This window comes from Podarcis erhardii, assembly GCF_964252035.2.
Source record: "Podarcis erhardii genome assembly, chromosome: 5".
In the NCBI taxonomy this organism is placed as follows: domain Eukaryota; kingdom Metazoa; phylum Chordata; class Lepidosauria; order Squamata; family Lacertidae; genus Podarcis; species Podarcis erhardii.
In genome coordinates, this window is record NC_138509.1 from 67,486,547 (window position 1) to 67,514,161 (window position 27,615).

General features: G+C 40.4%; 1 protein-coding gene across 6 annotated transcripts in view; it reads right to left on the reverse strand.

Annotated features, from left to right (window-relative positions):
• The window catches only part of PIK3CB (phosphatidylinositol-4,5-bisphosphate 3-kinase catalytic subunit beta), a 108,791-nt gene that overhangs the window by 42,915 nt on the left and 38,261 nt on the right, over positions 1-27,615 (reverse strand). For 4 of the 6 annotated variants that reach the window (XM_081861517.1, XM_081861518.1, XM_081861516.1 and 1 more), the window contains one exon: positions 11,652-11,791. The exons of 1 other annotated variant lie outside the window; for it this stretch is intronic. The gene's annotated coding sequence lies outside the window, so the exon portion shown is untranslated. The remainder of the gene's footprint in view (positions 1-11,651; positions 11,792-27,615) is intronic. One more of the 6 variants, XM_081861519.1, reaches the window with a different exon arrangement.

Here is a 27,615-nt window from a genome sequence, read left to right on the forward strand (position 1 = left end):
TTAACGTAGCAGCGCCCGCATACCTGTGAAGAGAAATTAACCTGCAAAACCTGTGAAGAAAAGTTAACCTGCAAAATAAGACATTAATTGAGGGTGGGTAGGGTGGGAGAAGCTCTGGAGCCAAGTGAGGATTCCCAGGTAAGATCCTCCCTCTATTGTGTGGGCAGGTAATCCCTCCCCTACCTGGCCTGGTCTCCTTGGCAACGCTTCCCCCAGGTGGGATTGGACAACTGACTGAGGTAGGTGGAGACCTCCAGGTATCCCACCTGAGGGAAGGCAAAGCCAAGCCTATGCTGATGGAGCCGCCCCAGATCTAGGGGCTGTGAGTGTCCACGCAAAGGGCGCCCCCCGTTTTAAGTGGGGAGCGGTCATTCAGGAGTTTTTCAGATGTCAGGGGCACTAAATTAGTACACAGGCTGAAAATCGCAGGCTTGGGGAAGGGAGAAGTCCCTAAAGAACAACAAAAGCCTGAACCAAATATATTCCTCTTTTTTGTGTGGATACCATTTTATAAACTTCTGATTTATTATTAAATTGTGCATTCGATAGGAAGCTGCCAGGAGGGAGGCAGTGTCCCAGGTGAAGATCAATTTGCAAGTGCTCAAATTAAACTAGCATTCGGGGGGAGGTGTTTTCAATATGCAAATACAACAACTGCACAGTAGAAAGGAATGAGTGACCATTTTGTTTATCAACGAAACAGATTAGCTTATTTCAGAAATGACATCCAGTCACCATTCTAATTTGTGCCACTTGCGGACAACATAAAGGTCAGAGAAGTGCAAAGTATTTATACAGAAAATGGCACTTGTCACAGCCATGAGACTGCTATGAGAATGAATCACAGGCCAAACTGTATAATGCAAGGCGATGCCTGTGAATGACTAACACCCTCACATCCAGAAGTTGAAATAATGCCAAAGATCCATCTGTGGCAAATAGTTACATGAGAGGAATTTTAAACAGCCCCCAGCAAAAGGGGAAAAAAGTTTGTATGCAACTATTTATACCTAATGAGCCAGTTCAGACATCATGATGAACCATAGTTCACTGTGATGGGAATGAATGTTAGTGGGCCTTTGGCTCTCACACTCCCTTCCTCCTCCACCAAGTGCAAGAAGCTAGGCAGGTTTGGCTTCCATTAAATTAATAATAATAATTTAACTGCAGCTTCTTGTTTTGTTATCTTTAACTATTGTTTGTTTGAAACAATAAAACTTCAAAATCATTTTGATGAAGGAGAGTATAAAAATATTTTAAATAAGAAAGTTAAATCTGTAGAGTAGAACTGTAGAGTTGGAAGGGACCCTAGGGGTCATCTAGTCCAACCCCCTGCAATGCAGGAATCTCAGCTAAAGCATCCATGACAGATGGCCATCCAACCTGAGCTTAAAAGCCTCTAAGGAAGGAGAGTCCACAACCTCCCGAGGGAGACCATTTCACTGTCAAACAGCTTTTACTGTCAGAAAGTTCTTCCTGACGTTTAGTCGGAATCTCCTTTCTTGTAACTTGAAGCCATTGGTTCGGGTCCGACCCTTCAGAGCAGGAGAAAACAAGCTTGTTCCCTCTTCCTTGAGATATCTGAAGATGGCTGTCATATCATATGTGATAGGTAAATGTGACAGGTAAATTTAAAACTGTTGGTAGAAACACACTTTTTGTTCAGTGAATCACGCAACTGTTTGTTTTAATGTTTGTAGTTTCTGCAAGAACATTTTCTCACGTGTTTATGCATTTATATACAAAATAGTATACAGTTTATATATAAAACAATAGTTTGGAACTTTTCTATTTTAACTTTGCTTGAGTTGCTGCACTTGATTATGTAAACTCACCACACATTTTAATACAGTATTCTACATGATGCTGCATTGAAAAACTGCCAAATATTCCTAGTCAACTGTGTATTTCTTTTAAAAAAATGTTTTACTTTTTTCTGAAGATACCATACTACATAATAATCACATTTTCTACATAATTTGTGCTTGTGAGTTGCAGTATTTGGTAGGGGTGTCTATCACCTTCATGTGCAGTACAAATTACGAAGCAAATAGGAGGGACTGCATCATTAATAAGGAATCTCAAGGTGGATCAGGGCCTTGCTAAAGTTGTTCTGTGAACTCGGGTGCCCCAAACCACTGCCCTTTTCAATTTAAAGTGACCAAACTGACTAGAGAAAGACCCTAAACTTGAGCAGGGGAGCGTGTGTGTTTGGCCTCAGTGGGTGGGGGAGTGGAATCTTTCATTTTGTTGAACAGGTCTATGTTTTAACCACAGTGAATTATTTTCACAGGGCACTCCGAACACAGTGATGTGAGGGAAGGGTGTTGGTGCCCTTCTGAATCACTGTCTCTTTCATAACAGTTAAAAAAATCAGTACTTTAATCAATTTGTGTTCATTCTTAGTTTGTAAACCTTTAAGAGAGCTCAGTATAGTATCGTTTCAGGTTACTTCAATTCTGTTTCCGTTTTCACATGATTTATTTGTTCCTTTTTATTTCAGTCCCTTTCTATTTTCCAACAAATACCATTTACTTATTTTTTATTCCATTCTTATTTATCTTTAGGCTTCTGCAATCTTTTGTTAGAGTCCCCATCCCACACAAACTGCCGTGTGTGTTGCTTTTCATTCATTTAAAATGTTATTTCTCCCAATTTTAGTTTGCTAGTTCAAGGCTTCATTCTCCTGCCTCCAGTTTTAAGATGCCTGTGATTCCATTACATTGAGTCCTTCCTGGTGAGTATTATTAATTTCTATTAAACTTGTCTCCTTACTTTTCTAGGTCTAGTATCTTCACATACACAGATACATACTCAGCTATGGAAGTACAATCCCAGTTGTGCTGCTCATTGCCAACCCATCATTACCCAATTATCCAGGGGCACCACCTTGTTGCCACCAGTTTCCAGACTGATTTCTATTTAACCCACCCCCACAAGATAAAGTCTGCCCTTGTAGGAAAACCACTACACCTATTCTACTGAAAATGGCAGACTTTGGGATGTAGCCAATGCTTCAGCTCTTTGCATACAAATAATTTCCCCACCTGTTCCCTCCAGTCCCCCTCTGCACCCTCAAAATCAGCACTGGAGGGCTGGGGAGAGCAGGGGCATAAGAGGAAACAAAAGTCCTGCATTGGATACAACCCTTTATCCCTTCAGAGAGGCCAACAAATTGCCTGCGAATTGCATCCAATTCTGTGAAAAAAATTAAAGGTTAGAAAAAATTGTCAAGGTTCCCTGCACAAACACAAAAACCCTGCAGTTTGACTGCAGGAAGAGCTCTGTTGCCTTCAAGTTCCATCCATTTCTGTTTTCAGATTACCTGTTTCAGTCAATAGGATGGGAGAAACAGACTTTTGGATTTAAGACATATGATGCAGACTTGAATAACAAGCCAAATCAGAAAGACAGTGGATTCAACACAGTTCAAGTTGTTTTGTAACACAACAGATACAACGTGAATCCTGTGGCGGGTGCACACCACCAGTGTTTATGGTTAACTTAGGTAAAAGATGGCATATATTGAATATCATTTAACAGAATGCCATTTTAAGACAGATAGTGAATTGAATAATCTTTGGCCCCTGCCAGGTCTAAGGCTTAGATCACAAGGCCACAATCCCACATACGCTCACCTTGAAGTAAGCCACACAGAACACAGTGGGACTTTCTTCTGAATTAACGTGCACAGAACTGTGTCATATGTACTATGGCCTAGTTCCTGGAGTGTTAGGTCCCATCCAGTTCAACAGAAGTTCCTAGTGGGTATAGGAAGCAGACTTATTATGCCAAGCCATTGGGACATTTAGCTCAGTACTGTTTATTGTTGATTGGCAGAAGCTCTCCAGGATTTCAGGCAGGAGTCTCTACCAGCCCTACCTGGAGATTCCAAATATTGACTGCATGCAATGCACATGCTCTCCTATTGAGCTATGGGCCTTCCCCAAGTGATCAGGTTTGTAAGAGGCTTTTACTTCAGCATGGCTCATCAATGCAGTGTGTTTACTGGAAGGCATTATGTGTTTCACAGTGGAAGAGCTACCGTATTTTTTGCACCATAACACTCACTTTTTTCCTCCTAGAAAGTAAGGGGAAATGTCTGTGTGTGTTATGGAGTGAATGCCTGCGGGTGGCGGGGGGGGATCTGCTGCAGTCGTGAGCAGAGGATCCATGGTTCCCCTTCCTTCCCTCCTCCATGGTTACAAAGCATGGATCCACATGGATCCTCAGGATTTTTGGATTGGGCTACTCCAAACTCACTGTCAGATCACATGTCTGTGGCCACAGCATGAACCACAAAAATCATATATCCACTATTTCGTTTAGAATTTTTTTTTCCTTGTTTTCCTCCTCTAAAAACTACGTGCATGTTATGGTCTGGTGCATGTTATAGAGCGAAAAATACGGTATACTGTACACTGTTTCTCTGAAGGAGGGTATAAATAATTAAAAACAAAATGGCTTAACATTGAGCGGAAGCCCCTGCCTTTGTTCTGCACATCCCTTTTAAAGTACTCTTTAGTTTGCTTCCTAATTATTCTATTAAGAGTATGCATGGCATGCTCAGTAATTCGTAGCACTTCTCATTTGCTCTAATACAATAGAAAGAGATGCTGTAATGCCTTTTGGAACAGCATGCATCTGTATAGGTCAACTGCAGTTCAGAGGGTCAAATTGTCAATGAATCAGTGTTCACAATGCTTATCCAAAACATACAGAAACCACGTTATCTCAAAAAACTCACATGCTCCATTATAAAGTTGATCTTAATAATGGTTTCTTTTCCTGGCACTTTGTACCAGTTTTCAACATGACTACCTGACTCAGTCAGTAATGTAGTCTCGCCCCTTTTTCTAGCAACTTATAACTGTAATTAAATTTAAGCCATAATAGAATCTGTGAATGAAAATGGGGCAGAACTGCGGGGGGGGGGGTTAGCTCATCTCTATTGAAGAGAGGGGCTCAATTATCAATAATTCTACCCAGATGCAAAACTGTAAAAGGAGGCACATGATTATTAAAAGTCTCTTTTCTTTCCAATTCTTTTGTATCATAAAAGTAGATAAATATATATTTTTCATATCTTCAGATTTTTGTTCTAATTACGTTGTTTCATTCATCACTGCTATCTATGATTTACTGTTAGAGATAATTTAAAGGTGTTACTACACTGCTGATATGAAAAGTCTCTTAACATACAAAAAAGACACTTCTGTTCTAAAGTCTCCCGCCACAGTGCAGGTTCTCAGTTGAGTGTCCTTGACGTTCTCCAAATCTTAGGTTCCTCTGTCTCAGACCATTCACAATCCCATGGCAAATTCACCCCACCAGTCTCTCTTTCTTATCTTTGTAACCCACTCACTCCCTGCCAAAGGAAGTGTGAAAAAGAAAAGGATTTCACTGGGTTTGAATACCATAATCAATAAATGGTTGGGTCAACCAGAAAATCTCAGGATCCTTGTTGTAGATAATATTGAGCATTAGAGTAACTATTCTAGGAGCTAAGGATATTTTGCGTCTTAGTGAAGAACTGAAGAAAGAGGTGAACCTAAAAAACTGAACACTGGCTGATTTTTCCCCAGTTCAAACTGTTAGCCACAGGACCTAAAATTATATTGGCTGCGTCTGAGAAAGAGGTGAGAAGGCAAGGCCCTTTCTGTTGGCTCTGTGAGAGCAAGTTCCCCTATGGCTCCTCCCTGAAATGTTTTCTGCACTGACTGAATTACAGTTGGTAATTTAGCTACTTTGTACAATACCTGGAGGCACACCAGATTAGCCTATCTCCAAGCATCCACACAAAGATGAAATCTCAAGTACAGCTGTACACATGAAATATCTTGCACACACAGGTCAGCCTACAAATTTTATCTCTACTGTTGTGTAAGGGCATATTCTTACCAGGCATAATTTCATGACTATGAAAAGTACAGGGCCCATAACTCTCAGGGTCTGAACAAGACATGACGGAACAACCACCCATGAAAAAGGATGTCTCATATGAAAAAACCCAAAATAACAACAACCACAAACCCAGACCAAAGGAAATAGTATCTCAAGATGTTGGCAAAATGAGGACCTTGTTTTCAAAACAGCCCAACACATTTTGGGCATTTGTTATTTAAAGGTCTTCTTCAGAGGTCAAATGAACAAACAGCCTGCAAATACATCAAATGCAGCCTGCAAATACTTTCTGTTAAATACATCATCTATTCAAATTAGTGGGTGACTGACTGGGTCTCCAGTAAAGGTGAATAGATGATACAATTAAAGTCAGCATGGGGAACTTGTGCACCTCTAGATGTTGCTGACAATATTAGGCTACATGGAAAACAGGGTAGCCTGGCATCAGGCAACTTCCTTTTTTTTTTTTTTAATAATATTTATTAAGAATTTCCAATTATAACAATATAAAAAAAACAAAACATCCAAATTTAAGATCTTATTTTCCATAACATCTTTCCAGGACTTCCCCTCCCCTCCCCCTCTTGTATTCCAATTCTTACAAATAAATTCAGCAATTTATTATCCCAAATTTTAACCTTATTATCATTAGCCCAATTTAAAAATATTTTCCCATCTCCTAAGATCGACCTATTCCCTTCCGCGCGTTCCCCCCTTTAATATACATAATAGATTAAAATATAATAAAATAAAATATGATTTTGATTTTACAGCCTTTGGATTCCAAATCCCTCCCCCTTTTCCTGGTTGTGTTTCCCGTATTGATCAACATCTGATGTCTTCCTGGAGTTCCCACATTTATTTAAACCATAGTCCTTTACCAGTCTTCTTTAATTTTAAATGTCCGATCTTGGAAGGAGTCTATCTCAAAAAGGCCCATTTTTTCCATCCAGATTTTTATATACTTGGGAGTAAAACTCCAATTTTATTTCTTAAACCTTTCAAATCTGGATTTCCCAAATGTTCCCACTTCCAACTTTGTCCAATTCTTATTATTCTTGTTGTTCTTGTTAGTCTCTCTCCTCTTTCTTTTCCTGTTTTCCTGCAATCAGGAAAACAATGCAGGAAAACAGGCAACTTCCAACATACTTAATCCTCATGCCCAGTGGCTATATATGTGAAGAAGGCAAAGACTCTGATAAGACACATTGCTCCCGTGTAATTCCTACTTTGGCCCTCAAATTATCACCCAGTGAACTCTGCCGAACTTCTTTACAATAGGGGACTATTACCACAGCATAGCAGCTTTCATATAGGATGTTCCCCTCAGAGGTAATTAGGAGTTGTTCTTCTTTAGTGACCTTCAACCCTTATCAATGCTTCAAGTATGTTTCATTACAAACCCTGATATTTCAATAAGTGATCACAGACTTTAACAACTACCCTGGAGAAACTAACATACATAACATTAAACATACTGTACATTCTTGGTAAATGAAATGAAGTGACTAACTATTTAATACTTCAAGACCCTGAAGCAGTTTTGTTCTGCTGATGAAATTGGCTGTTGAAATTAAGAACTATTAATAAATATTCTCACCATTGCTTTGCTGTCATTTGGGAAAACTCTATTGCTCCCTCAATTTCCAAATAGCATCTTCAGGATTAAACACATTTATTGAAGAAGCACATTTGTTATATTCTGGAACAGGAAATTTCTGGACAAGGTGCACCTTTGTTATTTCTTCTCTATGTTACAGTATTTTCCTACATTGTGCCTCTTTTGTATTTTTATAATATTAAAAACATTACACCACACATTCACACTCCTTCTATAAGCAAACACTAATGAAGAGTGGAAACAGTAATATAGACATTCAATACTTTTAAATGAAATATTTTCATTCTTGTTACATTTCATAAGCTTTACACAGCTGCTTAGAACAATGACAGTGTGATTTTGTGGTCAGAGCTGAATTCTGCAGGGCAACTTGATCCTATACATGCTTACTTGGATGTTAATTCCCACAGAGTTCAATGTGACTTACTCCCAAAGTAGTATGCATAGTCCTGCAGATTCAGTCTGATCACTGAATTGTTCAATATTAGCAAAGCTTGCTGTAGTCAAGAGAATATTTGATTTCCTGAGCTATGAAAGACAGCCGTTGACAGGTCCTTCTGCACCATTACACAGAATATCCCCTTCCTGGATAGCAGTGAAGTTAGCTGGCAAGAAATCATTGTTTGAATGTCTGTGGCTACTCTGTCTTTCTCCCTTTATTTGGAGCTTCTGTGATACACGAAACCTCGCTCAGGAGCAAAATACAGTGGAAGCTGTACCACAAGTATGTTTTTCAAGACTTGTAATATTTGTACAGGATAATTCTTATTGAAGAACATATTTATTATACTGAATAACTGTGAAAGTACAATGTTTGGAGATGTTAAAACAACCACTAGGAATGGTTTTTATTTTATCCAGAAACTTAGATTTCTCACTAACCAACACTGAAGAACTTATTGTGCAAGCCTGTCTTTGACCACATGCATTTATAGAATGTATTTAAAAGATTTTTATCCTCCCTAACAAAGATTAAGCTGCTGTACAGCTAGTGTGGCATAGTAGCCAAGAATGCAAGCTGGGGGATTGTCTCTCAAATCTCACCTCAACTCCTAGGTAGAATGAAGTCAATGTTTCTCATCTATAAAATGGTACAGTGATATTTACCTACAATATAGGAGAGCCCTCCACAATCTGGTGCCCTCCAGATGTTTTGGACTACCACTAGCCACAGGATGGCCAATAGCCATGCTAGCTGAGGCTGACAGGAGTTGCAGTTCAAAACATCTGGATCCCCCAGGCTGGGGGGTGGTGGTGTAAGGATTTCTGAGTACATTAAGAGTACTCAACACTCCAAGTAATATAAAAATGCTAAGTATTACTATTATTGAAAACATAAATGGCTTATAAATGATTTTCATGAAGTCTGTTCTGTTCTCATACCATCCACTGAAAAATAAACAGGAATTTGACAGTTGCAATCAATATCTCAACATTTAGTTGTAACTGCCATGAATACCAACAAGAACATTCCTATTTCTTTGTTCCTTTATGTGTCTAGTATTAGGTCCCAAGTTTCACTTTAGCTTTTACTCTGACATCTATCCCCAGGTGTTATATATACACAGAGAGATACTTTTCCTGGTTCTTTCAGTTTTTCGGGGGGGGGGGGGGCTGGGAAACAGCCCGTTTCTCCCTAAGTGTTAACCAATTTTTCAGGAAAAAAACGGGGGGGGGGAGGAAAAAATGGAGGGATGTAGTGTTTACCCCTCCAATTTTCCATTTCTCCCTGGAGCTTCACATCTCTACCACAGGCCTGTTATAACTGCAAGCATCTTCATACATCTTCAACAGGAACACAAGCAATTGCTATTGACAAATACCACTGCAGAGCAAGGTCAAGTGTTGGGTTAAGACCAGCAAAACCCAGGCACAAATCTACACTTGCTCATTAGGTGATGTTGGGCTAGTCAGAACTATGTATGCTATCTAGAGCTTCCTGAGGTACAGGTACAGGCAGAGGCAGAAATAAAATATTTCATTTAAAGGGGGGGTGGCAGTCACAGAATGCTACTAAATTCTCCTAATAGTTGGTCAACTGAAATCAATTACTCTAAGTTAGTTCATCTACGTCAATGGGTTCACACTGAGTAGGTTTAGCATTTAGCATTGGTGCAACCCACTGTTTACCAGTATCAATTTGTTTTTGTAATTTACACAGGTAACAAATTTGTTATTTGTGATCTTTCTTTCTTTCTATAACTTTAAAGGCTTAAAAACAACAACTTGACCACTCCTTTTTGACTGATCAAATGCCCAATCACCGACCTTCAAGAAGCAAATCAAGAAGGATTTTTTTTTTTAAAAGGTAGTATTTTCTTGATTTTGCCTATCAACACTACATTTACTGGATTGGAAAAGTATCCAGTATGCCAACTGATTTAATGGGGGTCCTCAGTAATTAAGAGCCACAGAATTCTATTCTAGTCAGGCTCTTTAAGTGTCATAACAGATGTACCCCATAAAAGAAATGAGGAAAATGCATTAAACAAAAACAAAAATGGGTAAATGGAGAATTCAAACCAAAAAAAGCAAACAAGCTGCAATTCATTACTCAGCTGCAGAAAAGTAGTTATGAGCAGTAGTTATAAGACAATACAGAAAACTTATTTTATCCTTAGCAGCCTGCCTGAAGTAGAAGAAAACCATTCCCCTATGTATCTTTTATATACCTTGTGAGTTTTGTTTTGTTTCAACTGAAGGATGACATTAAAAAAATTATAATAATCAATCTCCCCCCCCAAGATTCCCATTTGCAGATGCCATACAAGAATAATCAGGCCTGATAAATATCAAGTTCCTTTAATGACTAATAGGATGAAGTAGTAGGTGGAACTATGACTGTTCCAGAACACTTCCTGTTTACAATTACTCAGAAAATCTTAGGAGCCTAGATTGGAACAGCTGCTTAGCTAGGCCTGAAGAATGGAGGTATCCAGGATAAGATTTCCTGCATTGTGCAGTCGCCCCAAAGTGTGACAATGGAAAATCCAGGTTAATTTCTGCAATCAAACATCTGTCCACACAAACCCAGATGATACATGGCAGACACATAACTGTCTCATTTTTGTTTACTGAGAAAATTAGTGGAAAATCAACTTTAGTTGGGTGAGGTCTGCAGCCCCCTGCAGTTATTTTTCTTCTTCTCAAAGTATTGGATGAGTTTTGCAATGTGACACCTGTGCCTTCCCCCAGATATTGTTGGGCTACAACTCACATGAGACCCAGTGAGACTGGCCAATAATCAAGGCTGATGGAAGCTGTAATCCAGCAACATCTGGGGAGCCAGAGTCTTCATTCTTCATGCAACCTCTATTTTGTCTAAGATCTACTGAACTCGGGCAAATTGTTACAGTGCAGACAAATGTTTAACATAATTAACATAATGGTGTTTTGCCTTAAACAGAGTTAAATTTACAAAAATTTAATAAATTCATGGTTTTGCTTGCCAGAATAAGACCTGTCCCCATAGGACGAGAATAGTAAGCCACTAGCAAAGCCAGCATGCCACAGTTAAAACAGTGACACTGGAGAAGACCTTATACATGATACAGAGGTAAACCATGGTTAGCAAATACACTTTAAACCATTATTCCACATCATCATTTGTGGTTAATGATATTTGTTAAGGACTTATTCTTACCTAAACGAAATGCATAGGGTTTTCTAGCTCTGAGCGAGATTTTTAACATAACAGAAATATGCCCAGTATCTTAAGTTTTTAAAATGACAGACACAAAAGTCCTTTATGCGCATTTGTTCTACACATGTGAAGGAAAAGCCAATCCTGTCTCCTGAGTGTTCAAAGATGAAAACAGGGCTCTATGAACATATAGCTATATGCACAAAGACACTTACAATCAGGGGATCTGATCACAAAGGGTCTGTGTTCAAGGAGCCTCATTCCCGCCCACGTCTAAACATACAAAAGAAAGGTTTCACCTGCTGATGCAAACCTGCTCCCCTCCCTGTGTGTCTGGAGAGGAAACACTGAGTTTAGGGTTAAAAGCTCTACTCTTTCCAACAGAGCATGCATTAAGAGCTGATCTATAATAACAGCTACCTAGACTTTTCCTCTAAGCATGTTATTAAGTGATAAATAAGTAGCATAAGTATGGAATGGTACCTTGAAAAAGGAAGAGCTTACATTTTTGCTTTTTCCCAGAGAACTCTTCTAATTTCATTCTGGCTATGTAAGCTTATTTGTACAAACCATCTTTTCTCCTGGTTTCCTTGGAAGGCTCTATCAGATGTTCAAAAGTTAGCCTTTAAGAAAAGAAGAAAAAGAAAGGGGAATCGGCATGTTTTTAAAATAATTACATGAAATGAAAATTTAAATTACTGAAACTCCAAATTAGCCCTTAATAAACACACATTCAGCCAAAATACTCTCCCTGAACATTCCACAGTACATCATGTGAAAGCTACACAATTTTACTGTTAATAATAATAATAATAATGGTGGTAATAATAATAATAATAATAATAATAATAGTAGTACTGTAAACAGTAATAATATATTCACTAATTTATTGGCTTAGATGCAGGGAAGCCAACAAAGTGCTCTTCAGCTGTTGCTGGAACCCAACTCCCCTTAGGCTTGCTCTGGCATAGACAATAAGTGGCACTGCAGTAAACTATTCAACACAAGGAACTGAATGCTACAAAACAACCTGAATGACAGCTCTGGCAGGTCATGCTCCTGAAGGAAAAGGACTGCTAAGTTCTTACCTAGAGCATGTCCATATACATTCAAAGCAACAGTGGAGAACCTCTATCCTTCCATATGTTGTGCAACTACAACCCCCGTCATCTCTTACCATTGGCCATGTTGACTGGAGCTCTGCTGAGGGGGGTTAGAGTAAAACAACATCTAGAGGTCTACAGAGGTTCCCCATTTCTGTTCTAAAGGCTCTAAAACACAAAGGTAGGAGCCAACCATTGTGCCTCCTGCCCTGATATTTCATGGGCGCTTTCACCCACCTGCTATGACTGCCTTGGCTCTACATGGTTCTACTACAGCAATATGCAGTGGGATGGATGAGGAGATGACCAGCTGAAAAGAGCAAAAGATGCAGCAGCTGCACACCCTCTTACAGTATCAGAAGTACAAACACTGTATCAGTACAAAACTTTGCAATCCCAGGAAGGAATTGTACTTTGCCTTAGGTTTGTGGCCAACTACAAGCCTAGTATAGCTATTCAAAGTCAGCTTCAGATAACTTGTGTACACAAATGACAGATCTCTACTAAGTCATTACACATCAGAAGAAACATACCAGATGTTAAGAACTTCCTTTCAGCCTATTCTAATAAAATTAAATACACAGGATCAGTTAACAGGAAAGGAAGGACATTTCCCTACTATTTTTTGGCAGTCTGGCTCAAATATTGTTTATTATCATCAGCGAGGGTACAAGAACTAGGGTACAAATTGCTGCTTCAGCTGTAATCCATTACTTCTGAGTCTACTTATAAGTGCCACCACCAATATCTCCAATAATGACAATGGTAGACAGCAGGTAACTTATTGATCCACTAACAGTGAAGGCCATTTATTTATTGTTAAATATATAGTCAGTGAAGATTTCAAATGGTAGCCAAGTAGATACAAAATCTGCAGATGAATCCTACCAGAAATAAGTTTCATCAATTTCAATGTGCTTTCTCTCAGAGTACAAGACTGCAGCCCTAATTCTTTACATAACAGGTGCTCAGACTGCATTTGCACTTGTGTCTGCACTGTTGCAAAGCAAACTGTTCCACCACAAACCAGACCTGCATCAATAGTAATTATATAGCATCACACCACCCATTTAGGGAAAAATTCCACTGACAGTTATATAGCATTTTACCAATCAATGCAGTGCAGACAGCGACATTACAATTTTTCCCTCTGAAATACCAATTTATATGGGTCAGTTTTCCACTGACCTGAAGCACTATAATAATAATAATAATAATAATTTTTTATTTATACCCCGCCCTCCCCAGCCAAGGCCGGGCTCAGAGCAGCTTACAAGCAATAATAAAAACAAGATGAATGATTACAAACTTAAAAACAAAAATAAAATACATTAAAATAATGGAACATTAAAATATTAAAATGTAGCCTCATCGCAGGAGGAGAAGGAAAAGGAAAAAAAGAGAGAGAGAGAGGGAGGGAGGGAATCAAATTGGCTCCAAGCCAAAGGCCAGGCAGAACAACTCTGTCTTACAGGCCCTGCGGAAAGAAATCAGATCCTGCAGGGCCCTGGTCTCATGAGGCAGAGCGTTCCACCAGGCCGGAGCCAGAGTTGAAAAGGCCCTGGCTCTGGTCGAAGCCAATCTAACTTCCTTAGGGCCCGGGACCACTAGGGTGTTGTTATTTATGGACCTTGAGGCTCTCCGTGGGGCATACCAGGAGAGGCGGTCCCATAGGTATGAGGGTCGTAGGCCATGAAGGGCTTTAAAGGTCAAAAGCAGCACCTTAAATCTGACCCTGTACTCCACCGGGAGCCAGTGCAGCTTGAAAAGCACTGGGTGAATATGCTCCCATGGCAGGGACCCCGTGAGGAGCCTCGCTGCAGCATTCTGCACCCGCTGGAGTTTCTGGGACAGCTTCAAGGGCAGCCCCGCGTAGAGTGAATTACCGTAATCAAGCCTGGAGATGACCGTCGCATGAATCACTGTGGCCAAGTCAGGGCGGGAAAGGTAAGGGACTAACTGCTTGATGCGGCGAAGGTGGAAAAATGTCGCCTTGGCTGTTGCTGTAACCTGCGCCTCCATGGAAAGGGAGGCGTCAAGGATTACACCCAAACTCTTAACGGAAGTCAATGGCACTAATTGGGCCCACTATGCAGATTGCACAAGTTGGTTGTGCAACTGTATGCATGCAACACAAAGCCCCCACAGATCTGTACTACTGAACAAACAACCTAACTAGTAGCAGACTTTACTGGTTTCAGCAGATGTGGGAAACCTGTGGCCCTCCAGGTACTGTTGTACTACAGTTCCCATCATCCCCAACCGCTGACCATGCTGGCTAAGCCTGATGGGATTCAAATCCAGGACATCTAGACAGCCATGGATTCCCCATCCCTGAATTACAATCTGCAGAAGAGTGGTACAAGATTCCCAGTTCTGCAATCTCCAACTGCTACTGCTAATACAAGTCCAGTAGAAGAAGAAGAAGAGTTTGGATTTGATATCCCGCCTTTCACTCCCCTTCAGGAGTCTCAAAGCGGCTAACATTCTCCTTTCCCTTCCTCCCCCACAACAAACACTCTGTGAGGTGAGTGGGGCTGAGAGACTTCAGAGAAGTGTGACTGGCCCAAGGTCACCCAGCAGCTGCATGTGGAAGAACGGGGAATCGAACCCGGTTCCCCAGATTACAAGACTACCGCTCTTAACCACTACACCACACTGGCTCTCAAATATGAGTCAAATATTTTAGACAGAGGGGCTATGACCATGTATAGCAGATGATACACCACAAATCTTCTCTGTGCTGGTTTGTTTGGAAATACATGTTGCTGTTTCCATCCTCCACCACACTGGCATGCACACACAAGCACTCGCATGCGCATGCACACACTTATCCTCAAACACTCAAAATCTGTCTCGATAATCCAGTTAACACAGAACACTCCAGCAAGTCAAAAAATCTCAAGTATGAAAGAGGAAACACACACCTATGGTAAAATCAGTTGTCAATTTCCTACATTCTTTCCCAAAAGAAAGAGAGAGAGAAAACCCTATATAAGTAAACACATCATATTATGGAACACAGTAGCATGCTATTAATATTACACTTGCATTACAGGGTAAAATGTAAACATTGCTGAAATCTAGCAAGAACTGGTATTGTTTTGCATTACCTTTCACAGGGATAAAAAGCTTCCAGTCCATAAAAACCCCTTTAAACTAGTGCAGCAAAGCTTTCACAAATAGGTTCTGCTGCAATCCAACACAGCGGATGAATTCACAGTTAGCTTCTCCTTGCCAAAGAAGAAAGCACTGCAGTCTCTTCTCTACCTTACAAAACCATCCTGGAAGTTAAACTGAAAATAAATCTGAAAGAGCCAGCAGGAGATGAGGGACTAAGCATTAAGGGCTGAAATTCTAGCTCTCAGCACAAACTCCACCAATTTCCATGAGGCTTACATAACAACTAAAAAAAAAAAAAAAGAATTCTAGGAAAGATAAGGGTCTGAAACTCAAGCTTTTTAGCTGCAACAGTTTCTTTTTCCATGTTCCAGGAAATGTATTTCCTTACCAGCCAATGAGATCATATAATTAGAATATGAAGGGATTATTTCTGTAAACAACAATAAACATTTCACTAGAGTAGGGAAAATGAAATACCATTTAAAATGGGGGCACTCAGACACAACTACAGTGGTGCCTCGCAAGATGAAAAGAATCCGTTCCATGATTCTCTTCGTCTAGCAGTTTTTTCGTCTTGCAAAGCAAGCCCATTGACGGCTTAGCGGATTAGCGCTATTAGCGGTTTAGCGGCTTTTAGCGGCTTAGCGGCTTAGAAAAAGGGGGGGAGGGGAAAAACCCCACAGGAACTCGCAAGACATTTTCGTCTTGCGAAGCAAGCCCATAGGAAATTCGTTTTGCGAAGCACCTCCAAAATGGAAAACTCTTTCGTCTAGCGAGTTTTCCGTCTTGCGAGGCATTCGTCTTGCGAGGCACCACTGTATTTCACATACGCCAAGAATGTTTTCTTCAACATATGAGTAATTATTTTACATTAAAAAAAAAAAAGGAATACCTAGCTTTCTGGCTGCAATACACATACAAACTGTACAATGGAAAGACTTGCATTAATCAATGGATAAGATATTTTACTACATTATATAGTCAAGACACATCACTGGTTCTGTTTTAACCACCTTTAGCATTTGTTTACTGATTACTGTATATGCAACAGAGAGAGAGAGAGAGAGAGAGATAAACATGCATCACTACAGCTAAAAAGAACTCTACAGTTTATCCAGAAATAATCCAAAACTACCCCCACCCCCCATAACCAGAATCAATTTACTGTCTTCACCTGCAGTTTTGCAAAGATTACAAATTCTAATAACATTTTCAGAATGAAACTTCTATTTTCTGTTCTCTGCGAGATCTTTCAGAGAGCCTTAATTCACTGCTACATTTCTGTTAACATTTTGAAATCGTTTGTGGGCAACAGTTTTCCCTAGTTCCCTATTTATTTCCTGCACTATTTTAGTTTGCATTTAAATAAGTAACAGACAGACTTGGAGAGTCACAAATATTGCCCTATCAATCTTGCTATCAATCTTTTATCTCCTCAAATTGCTGATTAGTTTAGGCCACATCCACACCATATATTTAAAGCATTATTATACCATGTTAACAATCACGGCTTTCCCCCAAAGAATCCTGGGAACTGTAGTTTGTTAAGGTTACTGAGAGTTGATAGGAGTCCCTTGTCCCCCTCACAAAGCTACAATTCCCAGAGTGGTTTAACAAGCAATCCCTCTTCCCAGGACCCTGGGAATTAGAGCTCTGCAAGAGCAATAAGTAAAAGTAAAGGTACCCCTGCCCATATGGGCCAGTCGTGTCCGACTCTAGGGTTGTGCACCCATCTCACTTAAGAGGCTGGGGGCCAGCGCTGTCCGGAGACACTTCCGGGTCATGTGGCCAGCGTGACGAAGCTGCTCTGGCGAGCCAGCACCAGCGCAGCACACGGAAACGCCGTTTACCTTCCCGCTATAAAGCGGTACCTATTTATCTACTTGCATTTAGGGGTGCTTTCGAACTGCTAGGTGGGCAGGAGCTGGGACTGAAAGACGGGAGCTCACCCTGCCGCGGGGATTCGAACCGCCGACCATGCGATCCACAAGTCCTAGGCACTGAGGTTTTACCCACAGCGCCACCCGTGTCCCTATTGCAAGAGCAATAGAGGTCTCATAACAATTTTCAGCAAGTAGCCTTAACAAGCTAGAGTTGCCAGGATTCTTGTGGGAGAAGCCATGGCTGTTAAAGAGATACAGTATACAGCAGGGATGTCCAACAGGTTGATCACGATCTACTGGTAGATCCCTGGGAGGTTTTGGCGGATTGTGGTCGATCACTGGGTCCCTTTTCTTGGTGTTGGTAAGACAGAATCCAGCCCCGCCCCTTCACCCTGCCCTCCATTGTTGCATGACCTGCAGAACATAAGATGGAGTTTACTCAGAGAGGATGTTTGTTTTGCCAGTGATCTGTTGATGAATGGCTGTTTCCCTTGAGCTTAGGCTTGAGTCCTCAAAATCGGGGCCTCTCTCCTGCCTAAAAAAAGCTCAACAACTTTGACCTGAACCCCCCAAAAGGGGGTAGATCACTGCCAGTTTTTAATTCTGTGAGTAGATCACAGTCTCTTGGGAGTTGGCCACCCCTGGTATACAGTAATAATGCTTTAAATGTATGGTGTGGGTGTGGCCTTAAGTTGCATTCACTTAAAGGCTTGTGCACCAGTGCAGGAGAGCAACAGCCACAATAGCACCTTCATCCCTTTCAGCAGATATAGAACAAGATCTGCCTCCCAAGCAGATGTGAGGAGGGAGACTGTTGTGCTTATATTAGGAGTATAACCGGTGATAGGATACAGAAGTTAAAAGAGAAGTAGAAGCCCAAAGCAGTCTACTGAGAAGCAAACACCACATTTAAATTATTATTGTAACCTGCACCTGAAACGTAATGTGGGTTGATAAAGGCAAGAATTTCCATAGCAAGATCTAAGTGGCTTACCATGCATCTGTACCTGACACATGGCGAATTCTACCTATTCCTTCAAAGGATGATAAATATAACCAATTTACCATGAGGTCATATGTACATCTCGTTAAGTAATCTTCTGAATCCACTCACAATGTACGCAAATAGGCAAGGAAGCTCTGTTGAAGCCTCACAGTCAAAAAGATATATATACAAGCTATTGTGGGTAAAAAACTAACAGGGAAAAATTAAGCTGTAGGTGAAAAGATTAAAATTCCTCTTCTTCCATCATTAGGAAAAGAAAAATCCCAGCAATGGAAGAAGGAGCCTATCCCTGTGCTAGCTGTCTTCTCCTAATGCCCCATGTGGGACCCTCACGCACCTAAAGTCTCCACTTGTGGGGTACGCTGTCTCCCTCAGGAACAGTTCTGCCACAAGCTGCCTTTCAAAGTAGCCCACTATGCAAATCAACTGACATCTCCATCTATTTGCAGCATAGGGCTGCTGGAAGGGATAAGGAGTGCCAGCAGAATCAGGGCAGAGGATCTATCTGAGGTGGGCAGTGTCTACCTCCAATTCAGCTTGGAACAATTAGAGAAGTGATGTGCACATGTCAAGCACCCTTGTTCTGAATTCTCATCCCATTCCTAGTAAAGCAAACCGTGGCTTTTCTTCTTCTTCAAGCAACACATATCACTGTGATGTTCTTTTATGTTTCCAGTTAGGATCATGATGGGTTTAATGAGTGCATACAACTTCTGAACTGGAACTTTCTCCTTTACTATACTTTTGTTTGGAAAGGAAATGAACATACAGAGCGAACATACCAGGGAATATAAAGAGTGCTTACTCAGGTACTTACCAGAAAGCTGAATAGCAGATGACAAATAAATTTACTCTACTCACTTGCATGGTGCTGAAACAGTATTGTGAAATATAATGAGCACAAAGCAAGTAATTAAACTGAGAAAGGGATTTTATTCACTCTTATTTCTAAGAAAGCTGTTTCAGATTTTAACCTTTGTGGAACATCACAAAGAGAAAGGCAAGACTTCGATGTAAAGGGGTATGGGTGAGGCTCCAGATACCAATAAATTCCTTTAAACCAAACAAATATCAAACGTTGTCCAAGTATCATCTTTTCCCACTTTTCTAGGCTTAAAGGTAACACACAAGAGACTAGTGACTCATTCTTATTATTTCCATCTACTCTTTTTGACTGACTTGTGTCATGACTTCATTTTTGTATTCAGATTAAACTAATTTTTCAATCTGACATTACCTTAACCTATTCTTACAGCTCCTCTTTGATTTACCATTGTATTGGAAGGCTGGGCTCTTCACTTGACTGATTCCCTTTCTTTTTATTAGATGCAAAATCTCTTGTTCCAACAGATATCTACCATTTTTCTCTTGTTTCCTACCATGTCCAGGACAATGTCTTGGAACATTATTCCTTACTGTTCCTTCCTTCTTGTAAGAACATTTAAAAAGTCTTTTTTATCTCTATGTTAACTCCTTAATATTTTAAACACGAGTTAGAATACATTTTTGTACCTTCGCTGCATTTGCCATCACATCTTTAGGATTAGGGTGTCTGCACTTTCAACTATGCAGTTCCCCTCTTCTATCTTGCTTTATTTAAAGAAGAAGAAGAAGAAGAAGAAGTACACAACTTTGCACAGAGATCAGCTCATTGGATTGTTTTGTAATGCAGTGAACACGCTTTTAAGGCATACAGCAAAAAATGTGCTCTTGGGCAAAAATAGTGTACAAAAACCCACATTTTTATTCAATTTGGTATTTAAATATATGTAGGAATGCAAGAGTGATATGTTTTCTTAAAGCTAGCTTCAGTAACACAGGAATTCCACCTGTGCTTTCAGACACAGAGTGGTATTTCATAAAACTTGTGTAATAATTGTATCATATTTGTATTTTGGCTAAAAGCTGGTTTTTCCTGGGACTTTCCATGCTGTATCAGTTCTCAAGGTATAAGAAGTTTCTGTCTATTAAAAGTTCCTGTTTCTCCCTGCTGGGTTGCAGCAGGAACAACACATATACATGCTACAGTACTTTAGAGACTAGTGATCTGAACTTTGGAAAGCCAGGCTTGTAATGCGTCCTCATCGCCACTGACGACTACAAATTGCCCTAGGTGACCAGGTGGTGTCTCACCCCAACGTAAGTCTAAACCCACTTTTTAAAAAAAGCCAAAAACATGCTCAGTTCAGCCTCAATTTGCAGTGCAAGACTACGCATATTTAACTAAGAAGCAAGTCCCATGTCCCCCCTTGAAGGACTTGCTCCCAGAAGAGCATGCACAGGACCAGAGCCTTAAGCATGCATTCACGTACCAGAATTGCTGCTTTGCTTTACAACAGCCTCCACCAATCCAAGTCCTGGCTAGGCCTAATGTGACTTGTAATCCAAAACATCTGCAAGGCACCAGGCTGATTAACATTGTTTAATGAAGAGCTGTGCCATTGTATCTTTTCTCCATAATTTAAGTAAATTGTGATAAAGAATAATAGAAATCCAATTTTGAATTCTGCCTTTGGAAAGAGATTCCTTTAGATCTATGTAAGACCTTCTTGTGTATTTATTTATTTACAGGCCATCTTTCTGGTGAAATACAGAAGACAGCAAAAAAACAACAGTGAAAAAGAAACACATTTACAACTGGCTACAGGTTATAAATCAAGCTTATACACAAGTCAAAAATCCACGACCAGGATTTAAATTAGCAGTAGGCAGATCCCATCCTAAATAGTTGCATCCAAAATGCCTGCCTGCAAGAGATTACCATTCCTCAGTGACAATAAGATACAATTCGTCAATGAGAATCAGCAAATTATCAGTGTTCAGAAATCACATTACATCATGTATTAAGGGGCTGAGCCCAAGTAGTAGAAACAAGTCTGGCCTGCATTCTAACAAGCCCTTGCCCAAATAGGAGGTTGTGGTTACATTAAAATAAAAAATAAAAACTAGAATTCATAAATTTGTTGTTCAGTTGTGTAACCCTCCAAACAGCTGGGTTGTTTTCTACACGTGGAGTTTAAAATGTAAACAGGTAGAGAGAATGCATTTGAAATGCACCAAGCAAACTTCATTTATCTGTGTAACCTTCATTTTAAAGAAACCACATTAAAGAAACCACATGTAACACTCAGCAAAGTTTTCATGAGTTTCAGTTTCATATCAAACCCTTCATGTTTGATAAAGGAAAATCTTCTTGTCAAGCCTATAGTTTGAAAATCTAAAGTGTTTTCTCTTTTTTTGTTCATTTCTGGGACATAAACAAAGTGAAACAAATGAACAAACCCCCTGCGCCAACTGTTTTTTTAAATTCTCATACGGGCTGGTAGGCAGCCAACTAAGATTTATTGTAGGGGTGGGGATATTATTAACTTCTGAGGACCTATTTGCATACCCAGGTACCATAAGACGGTTGCCCCAGAAGCTAAGTGTGAGTAGTAGAAGCAGTGCTATTTTTCTAGAAAAAGGGGTGCCAGAACTCAACAGTGATACGCTCCCTTGTTCTCTTATAATGGGAATAGCACCCAACTAAGAGGTGCTGAAATGGAGTTCCAGTGAGTTCCTGCTGGAAAAAAGCCCTGAGGAGAAGTAATCACAGGTCACTGATCATGGATCAAAACAGGCCACAAATTTATTGATCATAGATGTAAGGCTTTGGGATAGTCATTGGGTGTATACAGAATCACCCACCCAGCCTGAATGCTGGCTGATTGTTGTTAGGGGTCAATCCTTGATGAGGACTGCCCCATGACATACATCCTCAAATACATGCAACCCCTCAGGAGGAGGAGGAGTGCTATGGCCCTAATTCCCTTTCTGGGCACTGGACAAAAGCACCTTCCCTAAGATCCCTTTAGTGGGATACCCTGTTTTCCTGGAGAGGGTGGAATGAGTGGCTTCCGTCCTGTCCACACACACCCCCCCCCCAACCCTGACTAAGGATCCAGCTCCAGCTGAGGTGCTGGCTCCTGTGGCGACTGGAATTTAAGGCTGGGAAGTGGACCTGAGTGAAGCCTTTGCATTTGACATTCAGTAGCACCTGACTAACTTCTATAAAAGTACTTCCTCTGCCACCCAGAAGAACAACCGGTTCAGCCAAATTTACCACAGTGCTATGTAATGAACAGTGATAGCCCGGAAGTATCAAAACAAACACTCCCATGCACACAATAGGGAACTGGCATCTTATGAGCTGGAAAAGTAAAAAGAATTGCTACTCATGAAGATTAAGCAGCTAACTACTCTGTCTGCACAAGTAATTCAGAACAAGGAGATATTTATACAAGTAAGGAAACTGACCTTGAAACTCTCCTGAAGGAGATCCTGATATTCAATCCTTGGACCTGTCTGATAAGGGAGAGGCATTCAAAGGTCCTGCCACCTGGTCACCCATGGTAACTCAATAAACATGAGTGCTGCTACCAAGGTTTTAATAGCAGCAGAATTCTGCTTGAACAATAAAGTTCAGTCCATCTCTAATGAGTGAAGTACTTCAACATCTGCGGCATACTTATTGAAAACTGCAATATTTAAACTTGATATCCATCCAAGATGCTTCAAGTATTTTCATGCTACAGCAACAAGTATTCTATATTGTGATGTGAAAATTTCACAAAAAATATACATATCAGGCACTTAGAACTTTGTTTCCCCAACTCAGTGCCCCCCGGATGTTTTAGATTACAACTCCCAACACTTCTGAGCACCAATCTTGTTTGTTGGGGCTAATGGGAGGGCAATGGATTTGGAATTCCAGGTCAGACTTCCCAGAGTGTAAATCCTTACATTCTACAAATCCCATGTCATACGGCAATAATCCCAAGGTTACATGCTTCTTAATTGCCACAGATCCTATACTGGCCTAACTCAGATGGTATGATTCATGAGTTAATGAACTGAGTTTATCAGACCCAAAACAAGCACTATGCTTGCACTCTTTCATGTCTTCTATTGTGCACATCAATGCAATACTTCTAGGACAATGGAGCACATCCTTTCCCTGATACATTAATTTAGAGTGAGTAGTAGTCACTTGAAGAAGAAGAAGAAGAGTTTGGATTTGATATCCCGCTTTATCACTACCTGAAGGAGTCTCAAAGCGGCTAGCATTCTCCTTTCCCTTGCTCCCCCACAACAAACACTCTGTGAGGTGAGTGTGGCTGAGAGACTTCAAAGAAGCATGACTAGCCCAAAGTCACCCAGCAGCTGCATGTGGAGGAGCAGAGACGCGAACCCGGTTCACCAGATTACGAGTCTACCGCTCTTAACCACTACACCACACTGGCTCTCCAGTTGCAAATGTCTGTAGCTAAAACATCTCACTTGTCTATCTTGGCAACTGTTCACACCTCCTACAGATGTTGCTATATAGTTCACCTTGTAATAGGCTAAAATTCCTTATTTGTAGTATTTTATTTACAGTAATCAAGATGGCTGAACTCATAACACTATTCTATCCCTAACCTGGGTTCTTTGTTCCTCCATATGTACTCAACCATTCAGACATTTTCCATTAAATGGACACTACATCATGTCCTGTCCCACCTCATATAGCTTGAACATTGTCCCAAAAGACAACTTGCTACTTCTCTTCAAATCCATCCTCAAACTACCTGCCTCTTTTGTGAAATCTTTTGCCAAATCCTCTAGTCCTTACTCCCAACTGAAACAAAACTTGAGTATATGCAACTATATTTGCACATACTTATCCGCACCCTTACTTCTGCACCCTTTTTGATGATGTTTGGAATGCAAGCTGCCCATCTTTATAAAAACTGACATTTAATAATAATTGTATCCAGTTCCCTACATCACTATGGTCCACATGTGAGGAAGAAAGACATCTAAACTTAAAGATTCAAAATCAGTTCATACTTGAGTCTGTACCTAAAAATGCCCAGGAATCCCAGGTCATTCACATTTTAATATTTTTCAAATATTACCTTTGGTAGATGTGATTCAAAAGAGGTGCTTGGACTTGAACTGAGGCTACCAGTATCAGTCAGATCCACAAACTGGATTTTTGGGGTTTATTTGTTTTTTAGGATCAAAGCTTGAGCCTGAATATAATGAATTCCCTGTACATCACTACTAGTATCTATAAAACAGCTCCAATGTTTGTTTGTTTTTTGTTACTATTATTGGGGGAGCAGAGGCATTGTGAGTCACTGAACAGCTAGTGTACTTTCACTGAAGTGACTACAGAACATCCAAAATATTGTTGGTAATTATGTGGGAGGACCCAAGCTATAAATAATATTTTATTTTCAGAGGAGTCATAGAGAAGATGGGGAAAACAGAATAAAGAATGTATCAGTTCAAACAATTAATGCAAAGGCACTCACAATTGCAGCTTCTTACATGTTAGACTCTTCCTGACTACTAATGCAACCAGTACAGTATGCAAGAGACTATGTAAATGCTGTCGCCTGCATAAGCAAACAGCAAATGCTATCTGCCTGAGGTTAGAAACTGTTCATTTCAAGTCTTATTGTTCATCACAAGGCTCTGAAAAAGCTTCAGTGAATTGCACCAAGGCAGGAGCACTCAATTATAATAGTCTGTCCTGTAGGTAATGGATTTTCAAAATTGCACTTTGTCACAAAACAGCTGGACAGATGTGAGGGGTGTCTCAACCTCCTCTCATTATCCTCGGTTAGCTCTGATGCTCAGATCACAGATGGACTGCATGCATGACCTAGGCTTAAGCACTCAAGTAATAAAGGAGACTGGTGATAGAATTTAGTGTCCAAGGTCTGTGAGCAGCATCATAAAAGACCTGGGAATTTTTGAATGACACTTTCTCAGTGCAAATTTGTATCAGGCACTCATCTGTAACCATCTGTACCAAGCATTCATTGGCTGCAGAGCTAAAGGCAACACTTGCATAGAAATAATCATACATAAAATAAGCAATGACATTTTTTATCAATCCGATGGGTTTTTTAGTATCCAAAGTTGCCAATGCCAGCTACAACCAACTTTAAAGTAAATATTTTTGTTACACAAACTATAACCCAGTAATGCTTTGACTTCTCAAATAAAGAGCATCAATGTAAATAGCTAACAAGCCAATCTTGTTTTTGTCAGCTTGACCAATTCTTAAGGAACTAATCCTACCACATGCCTCATGGGAGAGGTACCTTCTTGTATCCAAAAACATACACTGAATACACTGGAACTTGCTTCAAAACAGGGAGCGCTTCTGGAAGACCAGTTTGCTGCTATGACCAAGGCAAAAGGTGCTTTTGCACAACCTGAGTCTGCATCTGTTTCTGGAGAAAACCAATCTTGCCACTGTTACATCTGCCTTGGGGACATCAGTTTTGCCCAGGGCTGCCTTTGATATGTGCCAAAAAAGTCAGCTGGTACAAAACAGAGCCATACTGCTGACAGGAGCCCACATGTCAGATCACCTAACACTGACATATATTTCAATGGCTCCCAAGCTGTTTCTGGGCCCATTCAAAGTCTTCATGTTTAATTATGTTTAATTAATTAATCATGTTTAATTATGCTTGGGGCCTGAATCTTCTGAAATAGAAGATTCTGATTTTTCCCTATATGAACTTACCCACACATTTTGCTTATCAAGAAAGGTCTTGGTCAAGATCCCTCTGACCAGATTTACTAGCAATGGCAAGCAGGGTGCACAAAATAATCAATCCAAGCATTCATATTTAACTGGGCTGTGGAACATCTTGTACATGTGCTGTAGATTTTCCTTTGATTGATTAGGACCTCTCTCTCTCTTTTTTTGACAGCACAGAAATAGTTTCTTTTTTTCATAGTTGGACTAAAACTTATGAAAAAGCCAGATTAATACAGTGGTACCTCGGGTTAAGTACTTAATTTGTTCCGGAGGTGCGTTCTTAACCTGAAACTGTTCTTAACCTGAAGCACCACTTTAGCTAATGGGGCCTCCTGCTGCCGCCGAAGCCCGATTTTTGTTCTTATCCAGAAGCACTATTTCTGGGTTAGCGGAGTGTGTAACCTGAAGTGTATGTAACCCGAGGAGTGTGTAACCTGAAGTGTATGTAACCCGAGGTACCACTGTACTGCTTTCTAAGAACCTGTCCAATGCCACTAAGAACCTGTCCAAATTAAGGGTTTCCAGAAAAGATGCTACCAGTGTCTTACTTGTCTAGGAACATATGCTGTAGTTCAGTTTGCTTCACTTCCATCAACTATATTTGCCATGCTATGTTCTATGACAATGGTGAATGGAACCAGGAACTCCATAGCAAATGCATCCTGTTGAACAATGCAAGTTTGCAGACAAAAGTCATTATATGCACACCTGAACCAATATAAATTCACCCAGGCAGGGGAAAGATCACACAAATAAGACCTCTAATAGCTCTGTGCAATACTCTTTTGTCCACTGCCAAGAGCTCACTCACTACCAAAAGAATTTTTTAGAAGTCACATTTAATGGCTTTAAAGCAATATACTTTATCACACCTCTAGCTGAAGTTACTGCTGTTGCTAAACATTAATTTAGCACCAGTGCAGTTGAGAGCAGAGAAATGAGACTGTTCCTTCCCAGAGGGCAACCTTGACCTTCTAAGGATTGCTTTGAAAAATAAGCTACATCTTTCATGCAGTCCATGATTCTATACTTTGCTCCGAATGAGACAAGCCCTGAGAAAGGTGCAGTTGGATTATTATTATAAAGCAATTCATGGAAGTTTAATCAGAGCATGAATTTTAAATTTTACAAATTGCAAAAGCTGAAAACAGCAGCCCACCCAAGCAACCTCTCTCTCTCTCTCTCTATAATAGAGAAGTAGTTCTTCCATTTCCCAATCTCATAACGCACCACATGTTTAGCAGGTAGTTTGTGTTGCATAAGGCAGGGGTAGCCAACATGGTGCCATCCAGACATTGCAGACTACAACTCCCATCATCCCCAACCATTCATGATGCAAGCTAGGGCTGATGTAAATTGTAGTCCACAACATCTGAAGGTACTGTCTACCTTGATTTCAGATGGAAAAACAATAGAAATCTCATTGAAATATTAGTCCATTGCCCCAGTAGTAAGTGATTCCCTCTTTTTTTAGTTACTGGCCTAATATATGGAAAGCAGGTAGTACAAGGAACCATTCAACCAGTTTCTTCAGACCTGCTTCCATTACTACAGGGATATGCACAGACTCAACCAACACAGAAGACAGGGTTAACCAACACCCCAAATTTAAATGACATCAGGAACATAGGGAGCTGCCTTATACCAAATTAGAACACTGGTCCATGAAGCTCAGCATCATCCACGCAGAATGGCAGTGGCTTTCCAGGGCTTCGGGCAGGAGTATCTCTCCTAGGCCTACCTG